This window comes from Marmota marmota, unplaced genomic scaffold (genome assembly GCF_001458135.2).
Source record: "Marmota marmota marmota unplaced genomic scaffold, marMar, whole genome shotgun sequence".
NCBI lineage: Eukaryota > Metazoa > Chordata > Mammalia > Rodentia > Sciuridae > Marmota > Marmota marmota.
In genome coordinates, this window is record NW_026000174.1 from 6937114 (window position 1) to 6946603 (window position 9490).

The window sequence follows — 9490 nt, forward strand, 5'->3', positions numbered from 1 at the left end:
TCTCTCTCTCTCTCTCTCTCTCTCTCTCTCTCTCTCTCTCTCTCTCTCTCTCTCTCTCTCCTTCCTGATAATCATGTGAGCTTCTTCCCTTCTCCATACTCTTCCACCCTGATGTTCAGCCCCACCTAGAGTCCCAAGGAATAAAGCCAGCTTCTTGAGGACTGTGACCTCTGAAACTGTGAGCCCCCAAATAAACTTTTCATCGTCTACAATTGTTTTGGTCATTTTTTTTTTTAGTCACCACACCAGAAAAGCTGACTAAAACAAACAACGAATAAATGCAGACCCACTTTGTCAATTGCTGCTAGAAATGTCCTGTTTCTTAGATCTAAATATATTTAAACCTAAATCATCAGCTCCATAAGGACAAATCAGTACCCTAAAGTGTTCATTTTGTAAAAGTTTTTAAGATTGTAGATACACAAACACTTCCCATATTTTCTTTAATGTGTGAGTCTCATCATATATGTATCTTTGCATTATATTTGAGACAACTGGAGACTGCTACTGACAAGGTATTAATAGATGACTGATAGATACTATATTTTCAATGATATTCATGTATATATGTGTATATTTGTGTATACATATTTAATATACATGTATATATTTATATTTTATATATTACTCATTATATATAATATATATAATTATTCCTCATTATACATATGCATGTATATATAAAATGAGGAATCTATTTGCTTCCTAATTAGTAGTAATTCCTCATTGTAACTTCTTTTCTTATTTATGAGTAATTCTTTGACTGTGATTACCTCTCTTTCTTTTACTTTTTCTTTTTATACAAGAGTCTTTCTTGAAATTTCAAACTATATTCTGCATTTTTGAGATGTACTGGTGTGTACTGGTCTCCAGAATCTTAAGATAAACTAATAAATGGCTTATATAGATATAAAGGAAAATATTTCCATCGTATTTTTACATTGTGAATTGGATGCCGAGGGGTTCATCTTTGATGGAAGTTGCTGGAATTTGTTTGGAAGACCAAAGCATTATTATGAATGCTTTTGCATGGGGTAGGGGGAGCCATTAATTTTTTCACTGTTTTGTAAGACACATGACATCTGTAAGAAAAATAGACATTTTTATCTATACTGGACAGAATTAATCAGTTGTAAAGACCATTGGTCCAGTGCTGCCATAGTCTCAAAATCTCTTTTGCACAGAGAACAGGTTATTATTAGTGAGGTCAGTAATGGAACTAGAAATTTCACTTTATCAGAGCACACTCTTTCAGCAATATCTTGAAGAAGACAATATTCAAAAAAGAAACAGTCATGTAGAAATAACATTCTCCCAAAAGAGTGTGAAACAGTGAATTTATAACCTTAGTTTGGAGCTTTATTTTTTTAAGTGAGAAAAAAGAAAGAGCAAAAGATAGTTGTCAAAAATGATGAATTGAAGATCTTGAAAATAAAGTGGAAGAAAAGAAACTTGTCAACATTCAAGCCAAACTTTAGAAATCTATACACTCCTTTAGAGTATCCTGACAAAGAGTCTATATATTGTTCCTGACTTCATGAGATGTGCAAATAGAGGGATTCTTGCTTGCAGATTGCAAAAGTGATCTACATGTGACTTCATTGGGGAAAAGGTTTTTGGTGATACATTTTGAACATATGAATTTGCAGGATCAACAACCTGCTTGCTAAAAGGTGCCATGGATGGCCTCCTATTTCTCAGGTCATTGCACTCATTCTGCCTTGGTAATCCTTCCAACATTGAACTTGGAGATCCAGCTTCTAAATGCAAAGTTCAGTGAGGTCATTCACCACAGAAAAACTATCCAGGACCTTCTTGTATTCTAGGTACTGTAGATTAAGACAATGTATTTTCTGAGCACAAGTCTAGAATTTATTTCCTCTTGATTGCATTTATATAGTGACAACTATAGCTATAGTCAAATATCTAAAGTCTCAGAACTTTAGTCTCTGTATTTCCCATCAGAACTCATGATCTACAGTCCTTTTTGGGGTTGACATTTTTGCTTTTGTTGGCTTAATACTCAGTCCCTCAGTGGGACACACCCTTCATTCCCATTCAGTCTGTATAGTTGTTCTGTGATCCCAAAAATGTGTTCATAGAATAAGGAATGTGACCAAAGCTGGTCTAATCAGAAGCTGGGAGGGGGAAATTCCTTGCATTTTGAATCACTACAATAGACATACTTGAATCTGAGGTCCCAGGGTCCATATTTCTAACCATTCATTTTAGAAACCATATTTAATAGGTTTTTAAAAAAGCAGGAATAAATATCAGATAACAATGTCTGAATTCCAGTCCTAATCTCTCCAGTGATTCAAGTCACAAAAATCCTGTAGTTATTTCTTGAATTTTTCAAATGACTTAAATGAATTTCTAATGAATTATCTTGTTTGTTTAATTGTACAGGATAATTTCATATGCAACTTAATATTCTAATAGATTCCCACTTTCCTGTACTGATTCTTTCTCTGGTACATTCTTTGTCCAGACTTCTGAAATTGCATTTTGGAGATATTCACTAAGTTTCTTACTTCACCTTTGTTAGTAAAACAGTGATAGCAAATTATTCTTCTGATATCATGATAACTTGCATTCTTCCTACTTTTATCCACCTTTTATGTCACTGTTCACTCTGAAGTCATTTCCAGAAGACTCCTGAATAACTCCATCTCTTCCTTTTAGCATTATGCTGCAGTTTATTTTCTCCATGAACACTGAAATTACAATGCAGATATAATCATGCATTTCCTCTTATCACAAATGCATAATAAACCCATATTTGTAAGTTAACAATTTTATATGTCACACTGAATGGCCCATAGCTTCCTCTAATAAAAACTACTTCCAAATTCATTGATTTTCCCATATATGTTTTACTTTTCTGATTTTGGTTAATTAGAAATTCTAATCACCAAATATCCCATTCCATAAGCTTTATCTATCATTAGACTCTTTTTCTTTCACTTTTTCTGACATTTACTACAACCAGATAAAGCCTCTGGAAGCCCCCTCCCCCAGGACTACTTTAGTAAATCCTGTATCAACACTACCTGGACAATTGCAAAGGCCTCTTCACTGGTCACTCTCTCACCAATTTCTTAATATTCAGGTCCTGATAATTGGCTTGTATAATATGATAATATGACTCCATGATTTCCCTACTATTAATCTTCAATGGTTTTCCTGAGCTTACAAACTAAAACCCAAAACTTTCAGCATGGATCTTTATTATCTGATGCCACATGGGAGTCTCACTTAAACTTCTGATGTTTTCTCTTTCATACTTTATAATCCAAGCATATCTATTTATTTTAGTTTCCTACATATACTGTATAATGTTGCAACTACAAGTTTTTACCTATATTATCTTTACCTAGAATATTTGCTGATTTTGTCTCTATATTCTTCAGTTCCACTTCTTTTGTAAAAACTTCCTGAAGTCCATTACATGTTTCAGAGCTCCCTCATCTGAGTTCCTACAATTGTGTCCTTATAACCACTATAGACACTACCTACTTTATTTATCTGTATTTATCTTAATTTCACAGGAACAATATATAATTTTGGAAGCAGGAATCCGTTTTCTGTTAACATATGCCCAATTCTCAGCCTATGTACAATGCAAACTAAATCATTAGTAACTGTTTATGTAATGAAATACTTAATGTATAACTATAAGCTTTTAGTTTTGTGGGAAAAATGATCTCTCTTTACTTACAGGTCAAAGCTGCTCATTGAACATAAATAAAAGAGTGGACATGAGGAAGAAATTCCTTTGAGCTTTCAGATATAAGTATTATATTCAATTGAAGTATCTCCTTTGTATCATCTCTTTTGGAGCTATCAGAAAGGAGTGGAAGAATGAACGGGGCAGTCAAGTTAGAAAGAGGAAGTATATTTTTCTAAGGGCTGTTCATAGACCACTAATAATCATACTTACACCTACTCTTCCTGTGAACTTATATATCAACTACATATTAAAGGTTTTTACATACGTTTTCAATAACTCATGTAATAAACCTGAGAAACAAATTTTGTGATTTCAGTCTTTACCCATACAGTATCTAAGCCTCACAGCACTTAGGTAGCCTCATGGTTACACATTAAATGGTAGCAAGGCACAGACACATTATCTCAATTCAAAATACAAGGCTTTTCTTTATTTGTTTACTACAAGATTTCAGCAATTAATCTATATTGCATTTGGTAAGAAATCTAGGGAAAATGATATTACAAATTTGGTAGTGGAAGTTGGTAGGGAAAATCAAAGTAAAATACTAAAAAGATACCCTGAGAATTGCTAATATAGACCACCATAATGACTAATATTTGAGTTAGTATGTATTAAACATATCAACAAGACAGTGGATAATTTTAATAAAATTGTTCTTTCAAGGGGCTCGAGTTGTGGCTCAGTGGTAGAGCATTTGCTTAGCATGTGTGAGGCAGTGTGTTTCATTCTCAGCCCCACATATAAATAAATGAATAAAATAAAGGTCCATTGATATCTAAAAAATATTTTTAAAAGATTGTTTTTTCAGGAACCTCAGACATAATTTTCTTACCTGATTTTCCTTTATCTTCTGTGTAATCTGTTCACAGCTTCTCTCTTCATTCACGTATCTCCAAGCCCTTATTAAAAAGCCTTTGGATTAAAAATACTCTTTTTAAATTGCTTGTTATGAAACAATTTAAAATCAGTTGTTGTCATCAAAATGGACAATACAATCTCCCTATCTTTGACAGAATGACTTTATATGTACAAACTTCTCTCCAAGAATATAATCAAGGAGAAGAATCATTTTGAAAATGCCACAGACTGTATTCATCAAAGCATAGGCCAAAGATATTTTCAGTTGATTTTAGAACCACTAGATTTAATGGCAGTTTCATTAAAGTGGAATATTTGAAAGCTGGAAGATGTTATCAACCATGCAAGCATACAGCAAAGCTGAAAAGTGCATTAGACTTTTATAGAAGAAAATTCTAACTAGTTATGTAGCATGAGGAAATTATTCAGGATCTTTGAACCTCAATTTCTTCTATAGTAATGTGCAGAGATTGAATCTGATTATCCACTCCTTTGTTTTTGTTTCCTTCTACCTATTTTTCTCTTATTTGTGAAAAAGTCCAGAGAAGTATATGTACCTACAGTCAGGCCTATTTAAGTCATAGAATGAGACATGTATATCTTCAGGATGCAAAATCTTCTTATTAGAATTATTTCTTTTCTACTTCCAAAGTAAACATTTAGTCTTCTTATTTTTATCTAATTTTCAAACCTCCAAACTAAGATATGCTTACTTTTATCACTTGCATTAAATGTAATTTCTTCTGCTGCATTATGATATTTAAATAAGAGTAACATCATTTTTGAGCATTTAGTCAACACTAGGCATTGTACTATTTGATTTGCATAGTTTTGCTAAATTATTTATGAAATTATCCATAGAAATCATCAAATACCTCTAATGTGTCAGACAGGGTATCTGCTATGACACCCATTTGATACATGACAGAATGGGAAACTTGCCAAAGTTTCAGTTATTCAAGATGAATTTATTCCTAGAGATACACTGTATGATGTAGGGCTGATAGTCATCAATGCTGTATTGTTCATTAACATTGGTTAAGAGGGTAGATATCACCTTAAGTGCACGTGACAATCACAAACACAAGGAAACTTTTGGAGATGATGGGAATGATGATAATTTCATGAAGACATTCAGATTTACATATCAAATTGTATATATTGAATATTTTTAGTTTTTGTATAACAGATGCAAGTCAATAAAGATATTTTAACAAACAGACAAATTCAAGCAAAGGAGGAAAAGAAAAGATGAAGACTTTATTGTAGAGATATGGAGTGCTTTCTTTCCCTCACAACCTGCCACCATGTCAGTACAGTGATGAAGTACATATGAAATAACTGTGAGACTCAGACCCCATCAAGAAGGAGTTTGTGTTTTTTTTGTTTGTTTGTTTTGTTTTGCTTTTTGGAAAAATAGAAAGACAATGAATGGAATCTAATAAGAATTCCTTCATCCAACAATGGCATGACTACACATTCTTTTTAAACTCATATAGAATATTCAACAAGATAGAATACATGCTGGGCTACAAAATACAGTTTAATAAATTAAAAAGACACAGATTCTATAAATATGTTCTCTTTCATGGACTCTATTTTGTATATCAAAAACCATAAATTGACACCCTAACTCCCAATGTGACAGGTTTTGGAAATAAGGCCTTGGGAAGTAATTAAGTTTAGATGAGATTATAAGTTTGAAGCCTTCATGATGGAATTAGTGTCCATATAAGAAATGACACCAAAGAAATTGCATGCACCCACTCTCTTTCCCTACCACATGAAAAGGTAGAATTCTATCTGCAATCTAGGAAGAGAGCCCTCAGTAGAACCTGGTACATTAGAATACTGTTCTTAGACTTCCAGCCTCTAGAAGTGTAAAAATATATTTCTTGTTTTTAAGACACTCAGTCCCTAATATTTTGTCATGGTAGCTTGAGTTGATTAATATATTCTCAGCCCATAAAGTAATTATTCTGGATATCAATAAAATAAAGTTACATTGAATAATACGTAGATTAAAGAACAAGTCTTGAGAAAAATTTCATATTTCATAAAATTTCTTGATCAAAACAACTTAAAAAAAACCTACAAGAACACCATTCTTAAAGGTAAAAAAAATTAAATGAATTTTCTTTCATTGTTGATGGTAAAGCAAAATGGTACCGTTACTTTGGGAGATTTTTGATGGTTTATAAAACTAAACATATTCTTATCATATAATCCAGCAATTACACTCCTTAATATCTGCCCAAAGGAGTTGAAAATTTATGTTAATACAAAAACTTGCACACAAATTTTGCTGTAGCTTTATTCATAATTGCTAAATTTGGAAGTAACTAAGATGTCCAATCAGGTAAATGAATAAACTATGATACATATAGTCAATAGAATATTATTCAATACTAAAAATATAAAGCACCAAGTCTTGAAAAGACAAGATGAAATTTTAAATGCATATCAGGAAGTAAAATAATTCACTATGAAGAGGCTGAATATTGTATGAGTGCAACTGTATGGTATTATACAAAAGGTAAAACTATAGAAATGGCAAAAGATTAAGTGGTTTCCAGGTCTTGAAGGTTGAGGGGGAAGGATGAATAAGCAGAGCATTTTTAAGGCAGGGAAAATACTGGATATGATACAGTAATGATGGATATGTCGTTATACATTTGTTTCAAATCCATACAATGTACCATCCAAGACTGAATCCTGCCTGTGGATATCAGGTGAATATTATGTGTCAGTGTAGTTTAATCAGATGTAGCAAATGTGCCACTTCAATGTGAGAGACTACACATATGTGGGTTAAAGGTGTGTGACAAATATCTACCTTCCTAAAACTGCTTTAAAAACGAAGTACTGGGCTGGGGATGTGGCTCAGGCGGTGGCGCGCTCCCCTGGCATGCGTGCAGCCCGGGTTCGATCCTCAGCACCACATACAAACAAAGATGATGTGTCCGTTGAAAAAAGTGAAAAATAAATATTTAAAAATTCTCTCTCTCTCTCTCTCCCCCTCCCTCCTTCCCTCCCTCTTTCTTAAAAAAATGAAGTACTGAATATTTTAAAATTACATGAAAATTGTGAGATATTATAGAAAAGTAGTGCTGAGAATAAAGTCTACAGTCTTGAATGCATATATTGGGAAAATGTCAATTAAATAATAAAATGTCCTACTTTATAAACTAGTGAGAATAATTTAAACTTTAACAAAGCAGAAAAAATGGGAATAATAAAAATTAGAACATAAATCAGTGATTCTAAAAACAGAAAAACAGAGAAAATCAACAAAGTCAAAAGCTGATTTTTAAAAGATTAAATAAAATTGATAAATCCTATTTAAGATAAACAGAAAAAGGAGTGGAGACACAAATAACCAGTATGAGAAATGAAAGAGGAGTTACCACTTCAGAACTTATGGGCACTGAGAGGATAAAATTAACATCATAAACAAATTCTGTAACTTAGACAACAATTCCTTGAAAAAGATAAACTACCAAATCTCACATGCGAAAAACATTGCTAAACTGAGTAGTCTTGTTCTACGACAGGAACTGGATTAATACTTCCTGATCTCCCTCAAACAAAGCACCTTTGTCTGAAGGGTTCACTGGTAAATTCTACAAAATGTCTAAACACAAAATGATGCCGATGCTCTACAACCTCTTCTAGGAGATATAGTCAGGAGGAACATTTCTTAACTGAATCAATGAGGTCTGTAATGCCAATACCAAACCAGATGTAAATGTTACAAGAAAGAGAATGGCAGATCAGCGTCTCTCAAAAATACAATAGAAAACTCTCCAATAAAACATTAGAAAAGTGAATCCAGCAATGTATACAAAGAGTTGTACATCACCAGGAGTGGGATCAATTCAACATTTGAAAATCAATTCATGTAATCCACTGCATCAACACCCTAAAGGAATTCCATCAAGGGATCACATCAAACGTTGATAAAAAACCACATCTTTAAATATAATATCCAGTTGTGATTAAAATTCCCAGTAAATTAAGAATAGAAGAGAACTTCCTTTACTTGATCAAAACAACTAAAAAAATCTACAAGAACATCAGTCTTAATGGTAAAAAAAAAATAAATGTTTCCCCCGCAGATCAGAAAAAAGGCAGAGATGTTCCCTTTTGCCATTCATATCATGTCAGAAGCCCTAGGTTTATGGTTTAGATGTGAGATGTCCCTCCCTCTTTGCCAAAGTTCACACAGCTTTGCAGGGCCTGAAACAGTCTTTTCAGATTCCAATAATCTTGGACAGCAATGGCCAAAAAAAGAATAATAACAAATGCTTAAAGGCCAGCTTCCAAATGTACTCTGAACAGGGAAAGCCTTAATTCAATCACGTGTCTGTGGAGCTATGCGTCTATGGAGCTGTGACGGTGAACTTGAGGACTAGTGAACTCTGACTTAGAAATCAAAGCATAGCTCAGATCTCTTTGAGTGAAAGAAAGCTAAAGACATCTGCCATCTTCCCCTTATCACACTCCAGATGATTCTGCAGGGATGATGTTTGAGCCTTTTCCATCTAGTTTCTAGGACAACAGTCTTTAATGCTCTTTTCTATGACTGTTTGACGTATTTCCTGGCTTGCTCCCTCTGTAGAAAACATACCTTGAGTCTTTTGCTTATTTTGGTTCTGTAAACTTTCTTTTTTTTTTTTTTTAATTTTTTATTGTTGGTTGTTAAAAAACATTACATAGTTCTTGATATATCATATTTCACACTTTGATTCAAGTGGGTTATGAGCTCCCATTTTTACCCCATATACAGATTGCAGAATCACATCAGTTACACATCCATTGATTTACATATTGCCATACTAGTGTCTGTTGTGTTCTGCTGCCTTTCCTATCCTCTACTATCCCCCCTCCCCTCCC